We start from the raw sequence: 24,566 nt of genomic DNA, 5'->3' as shown, positions 1-24,566 counted from the left end.
CAGACAGTTGTCAATGGGTGTTCACCCTGAACATGGAGGCCGTGCTTACAGATCCCAGTTAGGAATGCATACTATGCATACTACATTACATGTCAAAATTGAACCAACATGGTGCTGACATATCAAGGTCCTCATCCCTTTCCTTTCCTTCCCCAGGTTACACAAGAGTCAACAAAAACTTGTGCACATTCAGATAAAGTTACACCAATGCTGGGTCCCGTAAGGAAGACAGGGTTTTTCCAAAAGGAATGGCCTAATTGTTCTACCCAGTCTCAAGTGTCCAGTTATTAGGGAAGAATTCTTTGCCCTATTCAGATAGCTTCCTATGTGGAGGGAAATTTATTTGTGTGCTGGGAAGCCTATCTCAGGACAAAGACCCATGTACCTGAGTTTAAGAATATGTGTCATCAGGGAGAGGAGCCAAGATGGCAGAACAGCATGGCAGTTTTTTTATGTCTTGTGACCATGAAATACAGCCAGACCAACACGAAACCATCCTGCACACCTAGAAAACTGATCTGAGGAATAACACAACAATCTGCACAACCTGAACCACGGAACTCAGCAGGTACGTGGCACGGAGAGGTGAACTGGGGGAGAGAGAAGCCGCGGGAAGGGAGGTGCTTTTGCGGGCTGAGACAGGAAGGAGATGGGGGAGGTGTGGGGGGAGAGTTTGGGAAAAGCACCCCCCAAAAAACATCTGGAGAGAAAGTGGAGAAGTGGAAACAGTCACAGGGACTGAACTGAAAAGGGAGAAAGGAGAAAAGAGAGGGTTTAAATTCCACTAAGACTATGAACAAGGGGAGCGGAGAGTCTGCAACTCCGCAGCTCGATACCTGGTGATGCTCTGATGAGAAGGGCGAATCCCCAGGAGCAGAGTGAAGTCTGGGCAGTTCTCGGGCGACATGGGGAAAAGCGGCTCCTTTGCTGGGAGGACATTTGGTAGAAGCTGTGCAGCTGACAAAGGTGCAGCAGACCCCAGGGAACAAACACATTCTCTGGTGCTGGAACAAAGTCGCTAGGAGTGAAGCCTGGTGCCAGATGTGTGTTGTGATTTTCCATAATCCCTGAAATGCTGCTGCTACACGATCACGTGAACTTTTTCTGGGGTGGGCTGGCAGCCAGCCCCAGTCTCTGGGCATCGGCACCAGAACGGTCCTGCGAACATTCCTGGGTGTGGCTGGCATCCAGCCATTGCTTGGTGAGACCCTCCACAGAGGGACAAAATGGGTCAGAGCCACAGTCCCTCAGAAATAAGGGTCGGGAAAAACAGCCGCATCTGAGATGAAACACAGGAGGGAGGTGCTGCCTGGGGCTTGGTCATGGACAGTGTAAAAGCAGGGAGTGGACAGAAGCCGGAGTCAAAGGACAGGTACGCGATTACTGATCAGGGAGAACAGAGTTCAGATACTGGAGATTGGTAGCTAGGTGACGCCATTTTCACCGCTCCGTGCACTCCCATACGCACCTACAAGCACCACCACGATCCAGCCCAGTAAGCTAAGCAGCGCCATCTAGTGCATAATGGAGCCTTTACACTAAGCCCCACCCAACTGGGCCAACCTCGTTCTTCAGGAACACAAATCTCTCCACCTGCTTAGTTTACGGACTATAAATCACAGTTTGACTTCTAGGGGAAAATGAAGTAATTTCCATCGTATTTCAGTCTGTTTGCTGGTCCATATTTTCAATTTCCTTTTTTTCTCTTTTTCATTTCTTTTTCTTGAATACAGAAAGAGAAAAATTTTGTTTTAATTTTCAATTTTTATTAAAAATATTTTTCTTTACTTTTTCTACTATATTTTTTACTTTTGTGTAAAATTTTTCAAATTCTATTTTACTTCCATCATTTCATTTTATTCTATTTCAGTGTATTCATTTTTCAAAATTTCAAACTCTTTCCTTTTTTTTCCTTTCCCCTTTTTTCTCTAATCTATCAAGCACCTTTCAACACCCAGACCAAAACTCACCTAGGACCTAGCATCATTTATTTGATTTGTGTGTGTATTGTTTTTAATTTTTTAATTTTAATTTTAATTAAAAAAATTTATTTTAATTCGTTTACCTCATTAATTCCTTTTCTGTCTTCAAAATGATGAAACAAAGGGATTCACCCCAAAAGAAAGAACAGGAAGAAATAAGAGCCAGGGACTTAACCAACACAGATACAAGCAAGATGTCTGAACCAGAATTTAGAATCATGATAATAAGAATACTAGCTGGAGTCAAAAATAGATTAGAATCCCTTTCTGCAGAGATAAAAGAAGTAAAAGTTAGTCAGGATTAAATAAAAAAACGTTATAACTGAGCTGCAATCCCAAATGGTGCCATCGCAGCAAGGGTGGATGAAGCAGAGCAGAGAATCCATGATATAGAGGACAAACTTATGGAGAAAATTGAAGCAGAAAAAAAGAGGGAAACTAAGGCAAAAGAGCATGATTTAAGAATTAGAGAAATCAGTGACTCATTAAAAAGGAACAACATCAGAATCATAGGAGTCCCAGAAGAAGAAGAGACAGAAAAAGGGGTAGAAGGGTTATGTGAACAAATCATAGCAGAAAACTTTCCTAACCTGGGGAAAGACACAGACATCAAAATCCAGGAAGCACAGAGGACTCCCATTAAATTCAACAAAAACCGACCATCAACAAGGCATATCTATGCCAAAATCTATACCCAAAATCTATAAAGAATTTACCAAACTCAACACCCAAAAAATAAATAATTCAGTGAAGCAAAAGACATGGGCAAAAGACATGAATAGACACTTCTCCAAAGAAGACATCCAGATGGCCAAGCAACACATGGAAAAATGCTCAACATCACTCATCATCAGGGAAATACAAATCAAAACCACAATGAGATACCACCTCACACCTGTCAGAATGGGTCACATTAACAACTCAGGCAACAACAGATGTTGGCAAGGATGCAGAGAGAGAGGATCTCGTTTGCACTGTTGTGGGAAAGCAAACTGGTGCAGCCACTCTGGAAAACAGTATGGAGGTTACTCAAAAATTAAAAACAGAACTGCCCTATGACCTAGCAATTGCACTACTATGTATTTATCCAAGGGATACAGGTGTGCTGTTTCGAAGGGACATATGCACCCCAATGTCAATAGCAGCACTATCAACAATAGCCAAAGTATGGAAAGATCCCAAATGTCCATCGATGGATGAATGGATAAAGAAGATGTGGTATACATATACAATGGAGTATTACTCAGCAATAAAAATGAATGAAATCTTGCCATTTGCAACTATGTGGATGGAACTAGAGCTAAGTGAAATTAGGCAGTCAGAGAAAGACAAATATCATATGACTTCACTCATATGAGGACTTTAAGACACAGAACAGATGAACACAAGGGAAGGGAAGCAAAAATAATATAAAAACAGGGAGGGGGACAAAACATAAGAAACTCTTAAATATGGAGAACAAACAGCAGGTTACTGAAGGGGTTGTGGGAGGGGGGATGGGCTAAATGCGTAATGGGCATTAAGGAATCTATCCCTGACATCATTGTTGCACTATATGCTAACTAACTTGGATGTAAATGAAAAAAAAAAAAAGTAGAATCTAGTGATTCATCACTTATATAAAACATCCAGTGCTCATCAATTTTACCTAATTTTAATGAATTGAGATTTAAATTTAAAAATCGGTTCTTGGTTTGAGTTATTAGAAAAATTTTAACTGTATTTGGAACAACTTGGACATTCGAATCTACTTGCTTTGACTATAAATTTTGTGACATCTACATACACACCAGATTCAGGTTAGTTAAAAAAAAAGGATACAAAATATCTCAATTTTTAAAATATCTGTTATATGTTGCAATGATATTATCTTGGATATAATGGATTAAATAAAACCTATTTTTAAAATTAAAAAAAAAAGAATATGTGTCATCATTGCATATGGCAGGTGTAAGGGGTGTGGAAATTAGGGAGTAAATCTTTTCTCCTGGGTTGTGAAGACTTCCTAGGGGACAATGGGCAGGACAATTTATTTATATGTTAACTTTTAAAATTAATACATTTCAATTTTTATATTAGATATTTTCTGTTCATCCATTGAATTTGCTTTACGACCTGACAATAATTTGTGATTAAGTCTAAAGAGTCTACTCCAGACCTGGCATGCAGAAAACACTCAATAAATACTGTTGGCCAATTTTCTAGACTTTTTTAAAGCATACTTTCTAGAGAATTAGTTGTGAAAAGTTTACTGTCAACCTCACATTTGTGAAACTAGTATCTCTGGGATGTGTAGTCCAGTGAGGCACAAGTTTCACTCCACATGGGATACGATTAACCATCAGGCTCTATTAGAAGCTTGCACCAAAGCAGACTATTATATACAAATGGAGGCATGATGAAGCATTTCCATACCCCATGCCACTCTTCTCTTGACATCGTGTCAATACAAATCTTCCTGTATTCTTTCCTTAACTCAGTTAGGCCCTGGGTTGACATTAGCATAATTGACCTAGAAATTATAGATAATAGCAGCAAGAGATGGTTTTAACAGGCTAGACAACATTATTTAGTCTTTTTCTATAATTCCCTTTTTATTACTGTTATTTCACTCTCTTTAATCTATTTACCACCCCTTGTGGAAGCACCAAGGCCTTTGAGACTGCTGCGAAGCACCCTTTCTGCGAAAGCCAAGCCTCCTTAAAATGTCATCCTTCCTCACAATAACCTTCAAGGTCAGTTACTTAATGATTTTATGTTCCAAGGAGAATTGGGAGACTCTAGGTTAAGTGTCTTTCCCCAGACAAATCAGTAGCACAGCTGGGGTCAGAACTGTACTTTTAGCTCCAGTTAATTCAATTGGAAAATAATGTACCCCCTGTCCCCCACCCCCACCCCACTAGGATTGCTGCCAAGACCATTCAGAAGGTATAAATGTAGTATTCTGGCTGTGAGCCTGTATTTTACCTTTAATAAATGGGCATGCTTATTCTTCCCAGGTGACTCATCAATGAGCCTTAGTCTTTTGAGTTAGCTATGCACTAAAGTTTATGTGAGGATAGGATCCAGGGCACTGCATGGGATTACAGCAATAAGAGCCTTTTTGTCTAGAAGCTTTCCATCAGTATTAATGTGGAAAACTCAAAAAGTACTCTTCTTGCCATATGTGGAGCAGAATAACCTGGCTAATGTATGTGGAGCCTGTCCTATTGGCACATAAGTACCTTTGGCAATAGTCCCAACAAATCTTAGCGAGTATCCAAGGTCAAGTTTTGTCAACACTTGGGTGGAAGTCGTCCAGAGAAAACCCCAGGTGTGGCAAGAGATAAGTAGATGATTCAGTAGTTGACATTCTCCCTTCTGAGTCAATAATTAACCCCAGCATGCTATTATTGGCATTCTGAAGCCTCCTGTAATTTGCATGGCTTAAAAATTAGACTCAGTAGAAACTACTGGTCCTAAAGATAGTCAAGAGAAAGCAATGAACCTGGTTGTAGCTACATCTCAGAATTAATTGGCTACATAAGTTCTGTCAAGTCCTTCGGGATTTTCTGTAAAAAAAAAAATTTGCTTTAATTTCTCCATAAAAGCATAATTTCCTTGGAAAAATTAGTGTGGACATTACAGCTGTGACGTAGCATCTTGACAGTTGTGGGAATGGTTTTCTCGTGCTGGAGAATTGCTTTGAGTTTCTTCCAAAAGAGAAGGCCACATGTGAATTGTAGTTGGGCAATGAGGCTCAGACACTTCAGTCTCTCGGTGGCTACAGACACTTTTCTCTTCAGGGAAAGACACATTTCTGAAGAAATAGCAGCTGAAATATTTATGCCCATTTATCTTAACCTTTTTAGTTTATATTCAGAATGTTGATACTTTTTTAAGTTTATTTATTTATTTTGAGAGAAAGAGAGAGACAGAGAGAGAGAGCAGGGGAGGGGAAGAGAGAGAGAATCACAAGCAGGCTTCGCACTGTCAGTGCAGAGCCCTATGCAGGACTCAAACTCGCGAACCACGAGATCATGACCTGAGCCGAAAGCAAGAGCTGGTCACTTAACAGGCTGAGCCACCCGCAGAATGTTGATGCTTAAATTTCTTAATTATACCTTCATTTTATTAAACCATAAATTCTTCATGTTTAGGATGAATATTTTCACTGCTCTTTTTGCGTAAGGGTTAAACAGGGCAACCCTGTTGATTAACAACTGTAAATATAGGCTGAATTTCTTCCTGGTTCATAGTCCAGATGGCACATTGTATGTTAACGTGTTCATGATGGTAACATTTGCAAGCAGCTGAAGAAAATCACTTTCGATAAAGATTTGTGAGGAAAAGAGACCAATCTAAAGGAGGGATGGGAGGATATAACTGATCCAGACATATCCGCTCTACCAAGTAATATCTTTTGATGAATGGTCACTATGATTTGACAGAGTGGGGAAACTGCTAAATTACGAGACCACTTAGAAGCAAAAACAGTAAATATATAAGTGTTCGAACTACTCTTATAAGCTTGATAATTTTTTTTATTTTAGTTTTACTGAGGAATAACTGACATATAACCCTGTAAGATATTTAAAATGTACATTGTAGTGATTTGATATACATATGCATTATGGAAGGACTCCCCCAGTCAAGTTAATTAACATACACATCCATCCCCTCATGTATTTCTTTCTTTCTTTTTTCCAGTAGGAACATTTACGTTCTACTCTGCTAACAAATTTCAGTTATACAGTATATTGTTATCAATTACTGTCACCATGTTTTACACTAAATCCTCAGAACTTACTCATCTTATAGCAGAAAGTTTGTACACTTTCACCAACCTCTTCCTACTTCCACTCCACCCTCAAACCCTGGAAACTAGCTTTCTACAATCTGTGTCGATGAGTTTGACTGTTTTAAACATTTTATTTATTTTTTGGATTCTACATGTAAGTGATGCCATATTTGTCTTTCTCTGTCTGGCTTATTCCACTCAGTTCATCCAAATTGCCACAAACAGCAGGATTTCCTTATTTTTTATGGCTGAATAGTATTTCACTATATCCATGTGAGATAGATAGATGTATACAGATATATATCTGTCTCACATCTTTGTTCATTCATCCATGGACACTTAGGTTGTTTCCATGTCTTAGTTACTGTAAATAGTGCTGCAGTGAACATGGGAGTGAAGATATTTCTTCAACATCCTATTTTCATTTTCATTTCCTTTAGATATGTATCCCGGGGTGGAGTTGTGTCGTATTTCTAGTTTGTTAATTTTTTAGGAAGCTTCAGGGTTTTCCATAGTGGAGTACCAACAGTGCACGAGAATTCCCTTTTCTCCACATCCTCACTAACTGTTGTCATCTCTTGGCTTTTAATTATAGCCATTCTAATGGGAGGGAGATAGTATTGTTGTTTTGATTTGCATTTTCCTGATAATTAGTGATGTGGAGCATCTTTTTTTCTTTTCAGCTCATTTATTTATGTTTGAGAGAGAGCACAAGCAGGGGAGGGGAAGAGAGAGAGAGAATCCCAAGCAGGCTCCACACTGTCAGCACAGAGCCTTGAACTCATGACTCCTGAGATCATGACCTGAGCCGAAATCAAGAATCTGGCTCTTAACCAACGGAGTCCCCCAGGTGCCTTGTGGAGCATCTTTTCATGTACCTGTTGACCATTTATATGCATCCTTTGGAAAAAGTCAGCTTCTTTAGCCATTTTTTAATCAGTTTGGTTTTTGTTTTGTTTTGCTATTGAGTTGTATGGGTTCTTCATATATTTCGGATATTAAGCCCTTATCAGATACGTAGTTTGCAAATATTTTCTCCCATCATAGATTGCCTTTTCCTTTTTCAATCGTTTCCTTTGCGATGCAAAAGTTTTCTTAGTTTTATATAATACCACTCTTCTATTTTGCTTTTGCTACCTTTGCATTGCTGTCAAATAACAAGAAATCATTGCCAAGATCAATTTCAAGGAGCTTATTCTCTGTATTTTTCTCTAAACATTTTACAATCTCAGGTCTAATGATCAAGTCTTCAGTCGATTTTGAGTTTATTATTGTGTACGATGTAAGATATGGGTACAGTTCATTCTTTTGCATGTGACTGTCTAGTTTTCCCAACACCATTTATTTAAGAGATGACCCTCCTGCACTATATGTTCTTGGTTCTGTTGTCAATTGATTGAGCATATGTATACATGGGTTTCTTTCTGGACTCTATTCTCTTCCATTGATCTATATCTGTTTTTGTGCCAATACCAAACTGTTTTCATTGCTGTAACTTCTTAAAAACTTTTTAGAATGTTTATTTATTTTTGAGAAAGAGAGAGAGAGAGACAGAGCATGAGCGGGGAAGGGGCAGAGAGAGAGGGAAATACAGAATCCGAAGCAGGCTCTAGGCTCCCAGCTGTCAGCACAGAGCCTGACTTGGGGCTCAAACCCATGAGCTGTGGGATCATGACCTGAGCCAAAGTCAGATGCTCAACCAACTGAGCCACCCAGGCGCCCCTGCAACTTCTTAATATAGTTTGAAATCAGGAAGTGTGATACCTCTACCTTACTTCTTCTTTCCAAGATTGCTTTGGCTATTCACAGTCTTTTGTGGTTCCCCACAAATTAAGAATGATTGTTCTGGGGCGCCTGGGTGGCTTGATCAGTTAAGCGTCCGACTTCAGCTCAGGTCACGATCTCACACTCCGTGAGTTCGAGCCCCGCGTCGGGCTCTGTGCTGACAGCTCAGAGCCTGGAGCCTGTTTCAGATTCTGTGTCTCCCTCTCTCTCTGCCCCTCCCCTGTTCATGCTCTGTCTCTCTCTGTCTCAAAAATAAATAAACGTTAAAAAAATTAAAAAAAAAAAAAAAGAATGATTGTTCTATTTCTGTGAAAAATGCCATTGGAATTTTGACAGGAATTACATTGAATCTGTAGATTACTTTGAGTAGTAAGTACATTTTCACATCAGTTCTTCTAGTCCATGAGTATGGAGTATCTTTCCATTTATTTGTGTCTTTTTCAATTTCTTTCATCCATGTCTTATAGTGTTTAGTGTAGAGATCTTTCATCTTCTTGGGTAAATGTATTCCTAGGTATTTATTTTTTGAGGTACAATTGTAAATAGGATTGTTTTTTCAATTTCTCTTTCTGATGGTTTGTTTTTAGCATATAAAACGCAACTGATTTTTTTTTTTTTTTTTGTAAATTGACTTCGTATCCTGCAACTTTACTGAATTTATTAGTATTAGTGTATTAGTTCTGAAAGGTCCTTGGTAGACTCCTTAGAGGGTTGTTTTTTTTTAACATACAGTATCACATCATCTGCAAATAGAAACAGTTTGGATGACTTTTATTTCTTTATATCCTACCTAATTGCTCTGGTTAGGAGTTCCTGTAGTGTGTTAAATAAAAGTTATGAGAGTGGGCATCCTTGTCTTGTTGCTGATCTTAGAAGAAAAGCTTTCAGCTTTTTAACATTGAATATGATGTTAGCTGTGGATTTGTCACATATAGAGGTATATACCCTCTATATGCAGTTTGTTGAGTTTTTATTATGAATGGATGTTGAATTTTGTCAAGTGCTTTTTCTGCAACTATTTAGATGATCAGATAATTTTTATCCTTCGTTTTGTTAATGTGATGGATCACATTAATTGGTGGATGTTAAACCATCTTTATGTTCCTGAAATAAATCCCACTTGATCATGGTGTGTGATTCTTTTAACGCACTTTGAATTTAATTTGCTAATATTTGGTTGAAAATTTTTGCATTTATGTTCATCAGGATATTGACCTGTAATTTTATTTTCTTGTAATGTCCTTGTCTTGTTTTGGTGCCAGGATAATGCTGGCCTTGGAAAATGAGTTTGGAAGTGTTCCTTTTTCTTCAATTTCTTTTTAATAGTTTGAGAAGGAATAGTATTAATTCTTTCTCAAGTGTTTGGTAGAATTAACCAGTGAAACTATTCAGTTTTGGACTCTTATTTGTTGGGAGGTTTTGATTACTGATTCGATCTCCTTACCAATAATTGGTCTGTTTAGATTTTCTATCTTTTCATGATTCAGTCTTGGTAGATGGTATGTTTCTAGAAATGTATCCATTACTCCTAGGTTGTTTGATTTGTTGGTTGTGATTATCTAGTTCACATCTGAAATTTAAATAGGAAAACCAGATGTTTTATATGACTGCTCTTCCTCACAGACATTCCCTGGGAAACCATGAAGACAAAAGTAGGACAGTGTTATGTTCCCAGCAACTCTAAGCAAAATGGGGCAGTGAAGGAGATTTATTCAGAGACCATAGCCAGCCTCTTGATAGTCAGACCCTCTTCTGATTCTAAAGCTCTCTCTTAGATTTTTCCACGGTAACATCCTTTCTCAATAGTGCTTTCCTGAATATTTTACACTCCACCTCCCCTGAAATGGGTCTGCTCTATTTCCCCCCTTCCTTTGGTACCAGATAGTAGATTGGCTAATCTAATAGACTCACTATGAGAAAATTTTCTAATTGTTAATAATAACTTAACATGTTAACTCCTTAATGTTACCTTTTAACCAGTGCTCTCCATGCTTTAACCCAGTGGTTTTTTAATTACTTAAAAAATAAAAATAAAAAAATGTTATCAAACGTATGTCCCCTTGGTACCACGGGTGGGTAGGGAATAGGTAAAAGCTAGTGATAATAGAAAAACAATGGAATGTTTATTTAAAATAAACTTTCTTAAACGACACCATCTATTAGATTTTCTAGATCAAGATTTTTTTTTTTTTTTAGCCAAAAGAATTAGGAGGTGGGATAGTATGAGTGGGAAGGAATAAAAGAAGCATTAGAAAGGAAAGGAAGTATTGAATAAGAATGAAGAAAATTGTCATTAAGTACAAAATGATTATATACAGTGAAGCAGAATGCTGTTCTTGTCAAATGAGAAGGAACATTTAAATGCTTTCCCGAAATTAAGAAACCTAGTAGTTAAAATTATTAAAATACTCTTGAGAAAAAGTAACCATCTTCAAAATTATGCTGGCAATTTAGTGCTATTTTATGTATTATTCATGGTAGCCCAGAAAAAGAATTTTAGCCTAGGAAGAGAGTTTGTAAAAAGTGATGACTATAAGTCCCTTACTTTACAGATATATGAACTGAGGCACAGTGAATTTAAGTATCATGCTTAAGATCAATAAGCTATAGAACTGACATTGAATAAATAGCCTTTAATCTAATGCTCTTATACAGACTGAGTATAAAGATGTCTACATCATAATCCCCAGAACCTGTGACTACATTACCTTAAATGCTAAAAGAGATTGTGCAGACGTGGTTAAGATAAGGATTATAAAAATGGGGAAACGATCCTGGTTTATCCGGGTGGGTCCAATGCAGCCACAAGGGTCCTTGTAAGAGAAAGACAGAAGCTGAGAAGCAGAAAAGAGATGAAATGGTGAAAGCAAAGCTCGGAGTAATGTGCTTTGAAGATGGAAGAAAGGGCCACAACCAAGGAATGTAAGTGAACTTGAGAAGCTAGAAATGGCAAGGAAGTAATTATCTCCTAGGGCCTCCGGAAGAAATGAAGCTGTGCCAACACTTTGATTTTAGTTCATAAAACCCATTTCAGATTTCTGACCTGCAGAAATGTAAGATAATAAATTTCTGTTGTTTGCAGCCACCAGGATTGCATTAATTTGTTATAGCAGCAATAGGAAACTAATACATGCCTTTCCATCTAAACTGCTTACTTCATTTCATTAAAATAATCATGAGTGTTATTGAAAGGAGCAGAGAAATCCAGGAACTTTACTGAAAATTCAAATTACTGTTACTAGATAAACTGTAGCACAGATAGATGAACTCATTGACTAGTTTTCCCACAGGCTAACATATGAACAAAAGTCACTATTTAAAACATTTCTTTTAAAGTTTAAAATAATTTTTTAAAATGACTAAATTGTTTTAAAATAAAATGGGAGAACTACTGTACTAGGAATCATTTTGTGCTAGGAAGCATTTGTTGGCTAGCTTAAGTAAAATGGAAACTAAAGTCTAGAAGAGAAGCCAAACTATAGAAAGAAGAGGAAATCTTACAAGAATCAAAGTCACCACTTTCTCTGTCTTTCTGCCTCACCTTGCATGGTTCTTCCTCTCTTTGTGCACAGGCTTACCTGCAGCCTAGCTTTTTCCATTCCGGGTGACCCTGAGTTCGACATGGTAGCTCCAATTCTGGCCTTTTTCTTAAATCCCACTTCAAGTCTAGCAGACACTGACTGGAGTCACTTTTTCAAATATGATCTTCAAGCTGAGAAAAATAGAGAATTGAGCTGGAGAATAAGATGAAAACAGGTACATCTGAATAAGACACCCACCCTTCTCTAATCAGTTGGGACCATAGGGCCCCAAGTTCCTACTCATTAAGGGTTGTGCAGGAACACTATTAGAAAAGAATATGCAGTACAGACCAAGTGACCAATATGTTGATTACATCTCTAAATATTCAGGTATAAATTTATAACGTTAACTGCTATTATTGTTTTAAAAAGACAAAATACATAAATTAACATTTTCATTAGGCATAAAAGGATTCATGATCAAACAAAGTAATATAAAGCAAAACACATTAATAAGAGACCAACTTCTAGGAAAGCATCAAACAGGATGAATAAAAGTAAAGGTAAAAACTAATGAGTTAGGGGTGCTGGGTGGCTCAGTGGGTTAACATCCAACTTTTGATTTCAACTCAGGTCATGATCTCAGGGTTGGGAGATTGAGCCCTGCATTGGGCTCTGTGCTGGGGCATGGAGTCTGCTTGAGATTTTCTCTCTCTCCCTCTTCCCTCCCCACCACTCACGTTCTCTTTCTCCCTCTCTCTCTCTAAAAAAACAAAACAAAACAAAAAACAAACGTGTCAGAAAACAGAGAAAATTTAGAATCAATCACTTAATGTAAGTGCTTGAAATAATTACAGAGTGACATGAGTGAAAGAAACCCTCAGTAAATCAAATCAAGAAAAAGTGGGCAGCAACAGAAGTAAATAGTATTGTAAGTGAAAAATATAATAAAACTACAGATACCGAAAAGAATTAGAAAAGCAACAGAGTACCATGTGCACTATATACAAAAAGGTGAATATTATTTAGGAAAATAACAAAGTATTACTCCAGTTCAAATAGAAAACCAGCAACTCGGATTTTTTTTAAGGTAAATAACAGTTCTCTGTCCAAACTGATTCTTGTCTCCAATTTAGTAGACAAGAAATTCCAAGTAATATCTTTTGATGAAAGGCCACTATAATACCACAGAGTGGAGGTCGTATTATCACTAGCCATTGTCTGTTCCCATCTCACCTACTTCCATCTCACAAATAATAAAGGCTTACTTACTTAGGCAATGATTTAATTCTTTTTAAAAAATGTTTATTATTTATATTTTTGAGAGAGAGAGAGAGCATGAGCAGGGGAGGGGCAGAGAGAGAGGGAGACACAGAATCGGAAGCAGGCTCCAGGCTCTGAGCTGTCAGCACAGAGCCCGATGCGGAGCTTGAACTCACAAACTATGAGATCGTGACCTGAGCCAAAGCCGGATGCTTAACCCACTGAGCCACCCAGGTGCCCCTAAGATAATTCTAATAAAACGATGTTTTCATAAAATGACATCTGCGAGAAATGTTGGAATTTGCATTCACATTTTTCCTTTCCTGAAAGTTATTGCTCATCAGAGACTTTAATTCCTTAACCAGATAAGGTCCTCTGGTACCTCAACAATATGGGAAATTGGACTGGAGAGAAATCCTTGATCAAATAAAAGAAAATGGAGTACCTGGTTACTGAACCTGGTTATAAGATTAACCTTTGTAAAGTCAGTTAGCAGAACAATGAGCCGTGGACACCCACCATGCCGAAATCCCTCAGGTGGACCTTGATGTTCAGGTGCTAGAGAGCAGGCAGAACATGAGCTAAGGCACAAGGTAAGCACTATCCTAGGTTTGATGTGAGTGGTGGAAAGTACGGAGGTGAGGCGTGCCATCCAGGTGGTAGATAGCAGGTCAGGCGCCAGTCAGCTCTTGTCTCTTGGGGTGTCCGTTCCCAGCGATAATCACACCTGTGTGGGGAATAAAGGAAACGAAGTCTCTTTTTTTTTCTCCCCTCAGAGTAACCTGCTGAGGCTGTTCATGCTTTTCCTGCTTTTCAGGATTGATTCCGGCAATGAAATGAGGCAACAGAAAAGCAGACTGACTTTTACAACTAGCCCTTCTTTTCAGAAACTGAGATCATTCTTTCTGTGGTATTCCTTTTAATTCCAAACTGTGAACATTATAGCATATGGAGAAACCAATAGTACTTAAGATTGTCACAGATGAAATAAAGGTTATAGGTGGCAAACTCATACAGGCAAGTTCATACAGAACAAGCTTATTTTAAGTGGATATTTGTAAAAGTACTTACCATTTCCATCAGCAGGAGTTAACCCAGCGGTGCCAAAATTAGCAAGAGCCAAGACTGACAAATTCCTTTGGCTTTCTCCAGGAACTATTTTCTATACTTTCATTATCCTGCTTCTGAATTTGGTGTGAAAATGCATCACAATTAATGTCTAACACGATGCCGTTTATGATGTGGTTTTAAATTCCTCGGGAAATGGAATTAAACCATCAGACCCATTCTCTAGGTCTAAGGTGAAAGGTTAATGGATTTAGTAAAACGCTAAACAAATTCAAAGCAGTATCCTTTGGAGAGAGAGATGAGGAAAAGCATCAAACGCTTGTCTGGACAAATTTTTTCCTCCATTCTGAAAATAGTCTGAATAACATCAAAGGATGTGCAGAAAAATGACCGGGGCTCAAGAATTGAATAATGATGAGTCCTTCATTACTGCCTTCCACGGGGGTTTTCTAGCAAATTTGAGTTACCTTGTTTCTTGGAAGACATGCAATAGTAAATCAACAGCAAATGTTATCTACATGTAACAGATGGTAGAGATGAGACTGCAGAAAAACTGATATGCTCAGCTTCTCAATCAGTGGTAGAAAGAGGGAGTAATATTCAGACCCGGGAATCCATTACTCACTACTTGGGCCATCTTTTCTTTCCGAGAATTGAAAGTAAGATATTGCAGTTGAATACACAAAAGCTATACTGCTTCAAAAAACCTGGGCTCAATTATAAATGATGTAGCAAACTACATTATTGTTTTAAAGTGTCCATCCCCCTTTCTGCCTCCACAGGAGTATTCTTCCCTGTCTTTAGAATTTGGGCTTGCCCACACGACTTACTTTGACCAACGGGCTGTTGGCAAAGGCACTATCGGCGAGAGCTTGAAATGTGCTTGTGCAATTATCTTCCTGAGTCTCCGTCATTGCCATGAAAAGAGATTCTTCTGCGTACCTGTTTGCCCCAGATTAAAAACAAGTGGAGCCAACCGTAGCCAAGCCTGAGCTTAAAGCAGAACCACCCATCTGAGTCTAGATCAGCCAACTCCAGTCAACAAGCTGACGCATGGAAAATAAGCACTTACTGTTGAATGGCACTAAGATTTTATGGTTGCGTAATAATACCTGACCAAACATGAGAATTATGGGGACTACAGTCTACAGCCTAGGGTCTGATGGTTAATCTCCTTTCAGCTCTGTTTCTGGAGCTGCTTTTCCTATTTTTAACTCGTGAGCCTTAATTCCCCCCAGGCTAAGCTGATTTGCTCCAGCTCCCAGCCATTTCTCCAATATTGCACCCAGTTTAATTGTCTTTACTATTGCCCCAGTATTTATGACTTAAATCGCCGTAACCTCCGTGTCCCATGGGTTGATTGGTTTTTTCTGTTATTGCCCAGAGCCGTCCATAGAATCTTCAGGGATGCGAACGGGCTTAAGGTGTTTACAAACTTGGTGTCTGCGTATTCTTCCTCTTCTGCTATATTTAGAGAAAGACTAAGGTTACTGTTTGTTCAGGATAGGTTTTATCACTGTGAAATGTTGTTTTCTTGTGACATTCAGAAAGCAACTATTTTTTAAATTATACAATTTGAGTAGAATCCCGTATGGATGAAACTGAGAAAATATAAGAATTGCTTTATTACATTACAAGTCCAACTGAAATAGATATATCGATTCATACAATGTATATAAGGGGATGTAATTCAGACTTGCAAGTTGCAGGGTGCCCACTCTTGGCACTATTGACATTTGGGGCCAGATAATTCTTTGCGGTGAGGGGCTGTCCCGTTTAGCAGCATCCCTGGCCTTCACGCAAGAGATGCCAATAGCACCTCTCCTGGAGCTGTGTCAACCAAAAATATCGCTAGACATTTCAAAGTGCCCCTGGGAAAAATTACCTCTGTTGAAAGTACTGACATAGAGGGTATTTACTTTCATTTATCAACTAAAGATAGCTCACTCAGAAACTTCTCCATTTTCCCTCTTCCCACCCCCGCTCATGATTCTGCTGATCTACCTGATCCGTAGACTCTCTCTAAAACCAAGGATAGTCGTTCTTGCCTCATATCTGTTAAAGAAACATTTGCCGCATTGAAGTCCACTTACAATGCAATGATAAATGTCAAGGCAATATTAATAAATATGAAGTCTTAAATAGAAAGGGCCTAGTGAACATAGCATCAGTTATGCTAACTTTTTGGCTCAGTAGTATATATTGAAGCCAGACTAGCCAGATTAACAGGATACAGTAACAATGGATCGTGTGTCTGAACCTGCAAACAGTCTTGTTTTATAGATCTGGTCATCATAATAGTATTCATTAAAGTGATAGTTTACCTGTATCTCATTTTTCTCAATCGTATAGAGTTAAGAGTACAAAATTTTCCTACACATTTGAAGAAGCTTTGCACTCCAAAACAGTTACAACTAGTTTGATTCCTATAATTAGATAGTATAAAATTTCTTGCATGCAAACACCATAATCATATTTTGTTGTCAACAAAGAACCATCTGTTTTATAAAGGATGCACTCCCAGGCATGAGATATTTCATTTAGATACCATGGTGTTGCCATATTTTCCTGCCATGTGAACCATAGTCATTGCGAGTGTAAAGTCCACAGCCTTGTATCGCAATAACGTGATCTCCTTTTCCAATGTGATTTTAGAGGCAGCATGTCAATATTTTATTCATAAAATGACACAGCAAATGTGGTAGTAATTAAAACAGTTCAGCTTTGAGCCAACCACACTGGCAGATGGCGAATACTTCTTTACCGACGATCTTAGAGCAGAAGCTATAAAGTCAAAAGATGTTTACTTGGAGAAGGCATTGGCCAATCTAACTACCACTGTTCCCTCCAAGTCTAATTTTCAATAATTTTTATTTTTAAACACTCTAATTTCATTCAATTAGCCTTTGAACTATGCTTGGAAAGTGCTCCGAGAGATAATGCCTAGCATTGATCACATATATTATTATCTCATTTTATTCTCTTCAAGGTCTTGTAAGATAGGTATCATAGTCTTCATTTTACAGATGGAGAAATTGAGGCTTAGAGAGATAAAGTACCTCTTCCAACTGAGTGTCAAATAAAGATCCCATGTCCAATCTGACTACAACACTCCTATCCTGAAATGGTAGACTAGAGGTCAGTGTCATAACCATATGATGAGTTTGTAGCCAAATCATAATATATAGGCCACAGATTTTTGCCAGACCCAACAAACTTTCTCCATCCTTCTTAAAATTCTGTGCCTTGAATCATTTATGACAAAGTTCCATATTAAACAAAAAACTGGTAGGCAATGAGGAGAACCATATTAAAATCTTGCTACAAATAAAGCTCTGTTCTCTAGTTCTTAAGTAATCATACTGTTTCAAAAGTATAATTAGGGGCACCTGGATGGCTCAGTCAGTTGAGTGTCTGACTTCAGCTCAGGTCATGATCTCACTGTTGGTGAGTTAGAGCCCCATGTCGGGCTCTGTTCTGACAGCTTGGAGCCTGGAGACTGCTTCAGATTCTGTGTCTCCCTTTCTCTCTGCCCCTCTCGTGCTCTCTCTCTATCTCTCTCTCTCTCAAAAATAAACATTAAAAAAAATTCTAAAAAAAGCATAGTTAAATTTTTGGTGTAAAAATTCAGCTAAAGAGGAAGAATAAAGTTTATCATTTTAATTTCGTTATTTCTTTCAAAACTGTGTTTACCAGTTAATGGAATGGTGTGTGTGTGTGTGTGTGTGTGTGTGTGTGTGTGTGTGCGTAATTTGTAAGAAGTAAGGTTTGAGTCTTAGGTTTCATATTCATGCCATTCCTTTTCATACCTTCAGAAACACAATTAAAAATAGATCAAGAACCTTGTTTATGGTACAACTATTTTCCTGATAGAAGTCAGAAAACTATAAAATGAGTTGGTTCATGGCAATGTATATATTATTTCAGAGCAGGATGAGGAAACATAATGCCAAAAGCATGCACTAGAAACGTTATTTCCATATAAAAATAATGAAATGTCAGGATCAACAGGAATCCCATAAATCACTATTATTCACTTCCGTTTCTTAGTTTATTATGAAGTGCATGCAGCTATGGACTGGTGACCTTTTCTCCTAGTAAACCTACCCTCGACTAAATTGACACAATTCTACTCTGTCATAACACACACACACACACACACACACACATCTTATCCAAATTACATGATTTAGTTTTATCCAGTATTTGACCTTTCCTTAGCTCATATTTCTTGTTTATAGTTTCAAGCTTTTGAAAGCTTGACCTCTAAAAGTATTTTCCTTATGGCAAACAAAATAAGACAATTCCTTCAGAGCATTTTACTGTATTTATATCTCATCTTGTTCCAAAAGCTATTAGAAAGGACTTACAGGGGCATCTGGGTGGCTCAGTCGGTTGAGCATCTGACTTCGGCTCAGGTCATGATCTCACGGTTTGTGGGTTCAAGCCCCGTGTCAGCCTCTGTGCTGACAGCTCAGAGCCTGGAGCCTGCTTCGGATTCTGTGTCTCCTCACTCTGCTCCTCCCCTGCTCATGCTCTGTTTCTCTCTCTCAAAAATAAATAAACATTAAAAAAAAAAGCAGTATGTGGGAAAAGCAGGCTTAGACTATCTTTGTATGTGTGTATGTGTGCATGTGTGTATTCTAAACCTACTCATTAGGGACCCTCAATCCCAATCTGAAAGTTTGTAAACAAGACGAAACCTTGCAAGGAGATTGGAGAGAGGCTGTTAGGGGTTGAATTGTGTCCTCCCCAAATCCATATGTTGAAATCCTAACCCCTGGTATCTTTACAGAGGTAATTAAGTTAAAATGAAGTCACAAGGGTGAACCCTAATTCAGCATGTCCTATAAGAACGGGATATTTGAACACAGACACATATAGGGCCTTGTGCCCTTGACACATCTACAAGCCAAGGAGAGAGGCCTGGAACGGGCCTCATGGCCCTCGGGAGGAACAAACGCTCCCAACAGGCTGATCTTAGTCTGTCAGCCTCCAGAACTGTGAGACTATATAATCTACTTGATGGGCTTTTTTTTCCCCCTGTACATTTTAGATGACCCTCAAAATCCTGTTAGGTTCCTTCTCAGCAAACAGCCATATTCTCATGATGAGAAAAACATCAGATAAATTCCAATGAGGTTCTACAAAACATCTGCTCAGTACTCCTTAGAACTGTCTGTATCGTGAAAAACTAAAGTCTAAGAAACTGTCAGAACCAAAGGGAGCCTAAGGAGACATGAGGACCCGATGTAGTAAGGTACCTAAGATAGCATCCAAGAACAGAAAAAAGGATATTAGGTAAAAACTTGTAGATAAAAACTCGGAAAATATGAATAAAGTATGGATTTTACTTGCTGATAATGTATCAATAACAAGTCATTAGTTGTGACAAATGTACTAGTATGTTAATAATAGGGGAGGAGCACCTAGCTGGCTCAGTCGGGAGAGCATGTGACTCTTGGATACATTTGTGTTGTTTAAACCAAAACCAAAGTTGTGGTGCTTTGTCACAGCAGCCCCAGGAAACCTGTATTAGGAAGCCCTAATACAGAAGTTCTTTTGTTTGTTTTTCTCTTTTGTGTTTTTCAGCTTGAAGCAGCTAGGTATTTTTGGAAGGTGTCTGAACTCATGGACATAAGAACTACATACACTTCACTCTTCATATTTATATACTGCAAACTATTAAGAGTATATACGCAATAGAATCTGACAGCAATATTTAGTTCCTACTAACTGATTAATGGGTGGTCATCTTTAACCACTGTTTCCAAGAGAAGAATAATATATGTTCTGGTCCAGTCTAAACGATAAAATGTAGAGTGTCAAAATCATCAAGAAAATTTTATGAAAGTTTTACTCTGTGACTGTTACTGTTCTAAGCACTTCATGTTAATTATTTAATCCTTACAATTACCCTGGGAGAAACACTGGTATTATCTCCACACCTTGCTGCTTTGCACATTACCTCTTTCTTCAGGCCTGTGCTAGTAACTATGGAAAGTTCTGTTCTTCCCTTAGGTATGTGCCTAAAATATATTAAGAACTAATATTTGGTAGCTACTTTTGTCAGAAATCTTTTATTCTCTCCAATTTATTTGGCAAAATGCTGGATATAAACATTATAAGTTAATGAAAGTTTTTCATAAGAATGCAACACTTTATCATTCTATGGATCACCTATTTCAGAATCATCTTTTTTTTTTATTTCAGAATCATCTTGACTAATCATTTAAAATTCCATTTCCGAGGCTCTATACCAGACCTACTGAGTATATTTTTATTGGTGGGCCCTGAAAACTGCATTTGTAAACAAGCTTCTTGGGTGATTCTTCTGCACATTCAAATTTGAGAAGAATGGCTTATTTTGAAAATGCCATTTGTGTTTTCACTAAATATTAATGTAATTGATTAATTAATTAATTAATTAAGGCCTTGCTTATTTATCATACTGGAAGAGCATTTAAGAATGATAAAAGGATAGCAGCACCTGAGTGGCTTAGTCAGTTAAGCATCCAACTCTTGATCTCCGCTCAGGTCTTGATCTTGGACTCGTGGGTTCAAGGCCCATGTTGGGCTCCGTGATGGGTGTGGAGCCTCCTTAAAAAAATGATAAAAGGATAACTATAAAATTGCAATAAAATTTAAAAAATCAATGTGCCTTTAAAGCAGATTACATGCTTTGGGAAGACAGGAAAAGCAAGCATTAATAATCAACAAATGAGCCTGGGAACATCACTAATCCATCTGCTTTACATTAAATGTCTCATTAAGGAGGATAACGTTGGCGTCTGGTGACTGACCCCATGAATTTAACCAATTACTTCATAATACTGCATTCCAAGTTACAAGTTCAGAGCAGGTATTGATGAAAAACGAATGAGCCAGAAAGAAGAAAAGAATTAATTATAAAAGATAGGGTATTCTCATTATTTTAGGAAATTTTTCATCAACTTGATTTCTTAGAAGTCAGTAGTTTTATAGGAAAGACTAAATATTTCTAAGTTTCTGATTGGTGACAGGAAGTGGCATGTTGTGGTAGCCAACCTTTAAAATGCCCTCAACGATCTTCACCCCCTGCTATTCATACCTTTGTCTAGTCCTCTGTGATATTGAATAGGGCTGATATGCCTAATCAGTAGGATATTGCAAAAAATGATGGAGTGGGACTTCTCAGCTTAGGTCATAAATGACACTGTGTTTTTTTCTCCTGTTTTCTCTTTGGCTCACTTGCTATGGATGAGGTCCACTGCCATGCTTCAGAGACAGCAAAGTACCCCCTGGAAAGATCCATGTGGAGAAGAACTGAGGTCTTCTGTCAACAACCGGTACCAACTTTCTACTCATGTGGGTGAGCCATCTTGGAGGCAAAACTCCCCAACCCCAGTCAAGCTTTCAGATAGCTACAAACTCAGCTGCCATCATGTTTATAACCTCATGAGAGACCCCAAACCAAAACATTGCATCTAAGCTACTTCTGAATTCCTAACCCGCAGAAACGGTTTGCTATAGCAAATATTTGTTTTTGTTTTAGGGAGTGTTGTTCTATAGTGGCAGATAATTCATACAGATAAAATGCAATAAACTTAAGGATGTTTGAGAAATGCTGGAATAGAATTTAACAATACTAATGTATCCATTCTTGCTTAGCCCTCCAAATCCAGATTCCATTTCACTTTTCCATTGTTTTTTCAGATAGCTCCTTCTCAGTTCTCTTTGCTTTCTTGTTCTCCTCCAATCTCTAATGAATGGCCACTTCCCAGAGATCTACTTTTCTCATTAGTTCGTTCATCCCAGACCAAACCATCTTCTCTATGAGGATAATTTGTAGCCCAGAGTGTCTCTTTTAGGTTAAAATATACAAATGGAATTTGAACATTTCCACTTAACTGTTCAAAGTCAACATATCTGCGAACAGATTTGTCTTTTTGCCTTTAAAATTGTCCTCTTCTGACTTCACATGTGTTAGTGAAGCCATGCTTCTCTACATTAATAAACCAACAAGCTACTAATTCTCTAACTCTTCATTTATTTTTCTCTGGACTTCCTTCCATGTCTGATCTTTAAATTCTGTGAATTTATGCTTCATAACATCTTTAAAATTCTTGGCTTTTTTTCCATTACTGTTACCTGACTCACTGCCAGATCTTTGTGAGCTGATAATGACAATAACTCCATGCGGTAATAATTGCGCTAACCAACTTACCTACTCTTCTTGACTCCAATATCTCTTCATTTCCATCCATCATGCACATGACTGTCAAATTAATCTGTCTATACACTACATCCATTCCTTTTCCACTCACAAATTGTCGATGGCTATTCCTCATCCTTAACTTTACCTTCCCCAACCCCTTCCCTAATTACTGCATTATTTTAATACTCCTCAACTGAACTGGGATTTTACTTTCACTCTAACATGCCAAATACAGTCCCTCTTCCATATATCTTGCCCATTCCATTCTCCACTTACTAATGACCTCCTTTGTCTTTCCACTCACTAATGACCTCCTTTGTCTTTCTCTGCATATCCGTATCTAAATCTTTGTCATGTGTCACAACCCAGATCAAGTCTTGCATTTCTAATAGATTTTCCCTGATCTCTTTGGTTCATAAAGTGTTGCCAGCACATATATTCAAAGGCACAATGAATTCAAAGGCCATATTAGTCTGGAATGAAAAGTGAAGGATATTATTTATAAAAGTTTTCGGAAATACTATTATACTTGCTACTTGCTTCATTTATTTAGTAACAAATAACATGCATCTTTGTATTTTCTACCAATGAAAACTTAACTCAGCAGGAATCAGCTAAAATGGAATGAGATTACTGGAAACTTCTGGACATTCCATAATGTCATTTAGAATTATGAATGAATGTCGGTCACTAATTAACTGATTCTAACCATATTGTGCCAAGAGGATTGGGTCAGAGTAAATTTGTTATACTCTTAAATAGAGAGGGGCACCTAAGTGGCTCAGATGGTTAAGCGTCTGGCTCTTGATTTCAGCTCAGGTCATGATCTCACAGTTCATGGGTTCGAACCCTGTGTTGGGCTCTGTGCTCTCAGCTTGGGATTCTCTCTCTCTCTCTCTCTCTCTCTGTCCCTTCCCTGCTCTCTCTCTCTCTCTCAAAAATAGGTAAATAAACATTTAAAAAATAAATAAATAAAATACAGAGTGGCACTGAATGTAGCTGTTTGTTTCTCTTGCCATTGTATAATAGTCCAAGGCTTAACTGATTAAATTATACTTTCTACCAACAGTTTATTAAGAAAAGAGAGCACCACTGTCTTTCTCTTAAAATTAAAATAATTTTATGTGTCCTTGAACTCTCTTAAATGCTAGTCCTAAGGGCCAAGCCTATATAATGGTTTTTCTTTAACAGCACCAACATAGAACACATGCCAAAGCCCAGAGAGAACTTCATAAAGTAATTTACAATTTATCCAACTACAAACTACTGACAACAATATCATGGAACTTTTTCATGTTTATGGGTCTCTTCTCCCTCTATAGATTGCCTGCCCCTCCAAGTCAGACACCAGGTTCAATAATTCATTCAATAAATGTTTACTCGACATTAGTTCTTGAATGATTCATTGAAAGGCATGAGGCAAAATTGTAGGAGGCATGCAAAATTCTGATTTGCAAGCAACAAAAACCAACCCTGGCCAATTTTAAGAGAAAAAGAAAAGCCAATATGTTGAAAAGCCATTGGGTGGTACATAGAATTATGTAGAAGACTAGCAAAAAATAGGCAGGAACAAAACACGGCAGGACCATGACATCAAACTGTTTGGACAAAAACGCCGATGCCCTACATCTGATGGTCAGATGCTGGAACTCCCAGCACTGGACTTTGGAGGTGACTCTTGGTACTGTTGCCTGGGAGACTGGGTGTTGCTGCCACTTTTTGCTTTAGATTCAAAGTCTGTAGTAGGCATGTCTGCTATGGTTATGCACCCCAGCAGCCACAGGCTAGGGAAACAGTGATAATTCTTTCCAGCTTCAACAGCAAGAGGGGGGAAAACTGTAGAAAGAGATAAAACAAATCAAGCATGGGAATGAGATTCAGATGCCAGACATTAAAAAATAAGTTTGTTAAAAAAGGGTATACATCTACTTTGATTCATTATGATCATTTTGCACTTCAGATAGATCACC

General features: G+C 38.1%; 2 long non-coding RNA genes across 2 annotated transcripts in view; one reads left to right on the top strand and one right to left on the bottom strand.

The window, feature by feature from the left end:
• Positions 1 to 518: 518 nt before the first annotated feature.
• The window catches only part of LOC109496068, a 24,800-nt gene continuing 752 nt past the window's right edge, over positions 519 to 24,566 (top strand). The window contains exons 1-3 of the long non-coding RNA XR_002151881.2: positions 519 to 568; positions 4,628 to 4,717; positions 21,644 to 21,750. This is a non-coding gene — a long non-coding RNA (uncharacterized LOC109496068). The remainder of the gene's footprint in view (positions 569 to 4,627; positions 4,718 to 21,643; positions 21,751 to 24,566) is intronic.
• Positions 18,878 to 24,566, bottom strand: part of LOC123383054 — a 26,885-nt gene continuing 21,196 nt past the window's right edge. The window contains exon 3 of the long non-coding RNA XR_006592322.1: positions 18,878 to 20,999. This is a non-coding gene — a long non-coding RNA (uncharacterized LOC123383054). The remainder of the gene's footprint in view (positions 21,000 to 24,566) is intronic.

Source organism: Felis catus, chromosome F2 (genome assembly GCF_018350175.1).
Source record: "Felis catus isolate Fca126 chromosome F2, F.catus_Fca126_mat1.0, whole genome shotgun sequence".
Lineage (NCBI taxonomy): Eukaryota > Metazoa > Chordata > Mammalia > Carnivora > Felidae > Felis > Felis catus.
The sequence above is the reverse complement of the archived record's forward strand: the minus strand, read 5'-3'. Positions and strand labels throughout refer to the sequence as shown.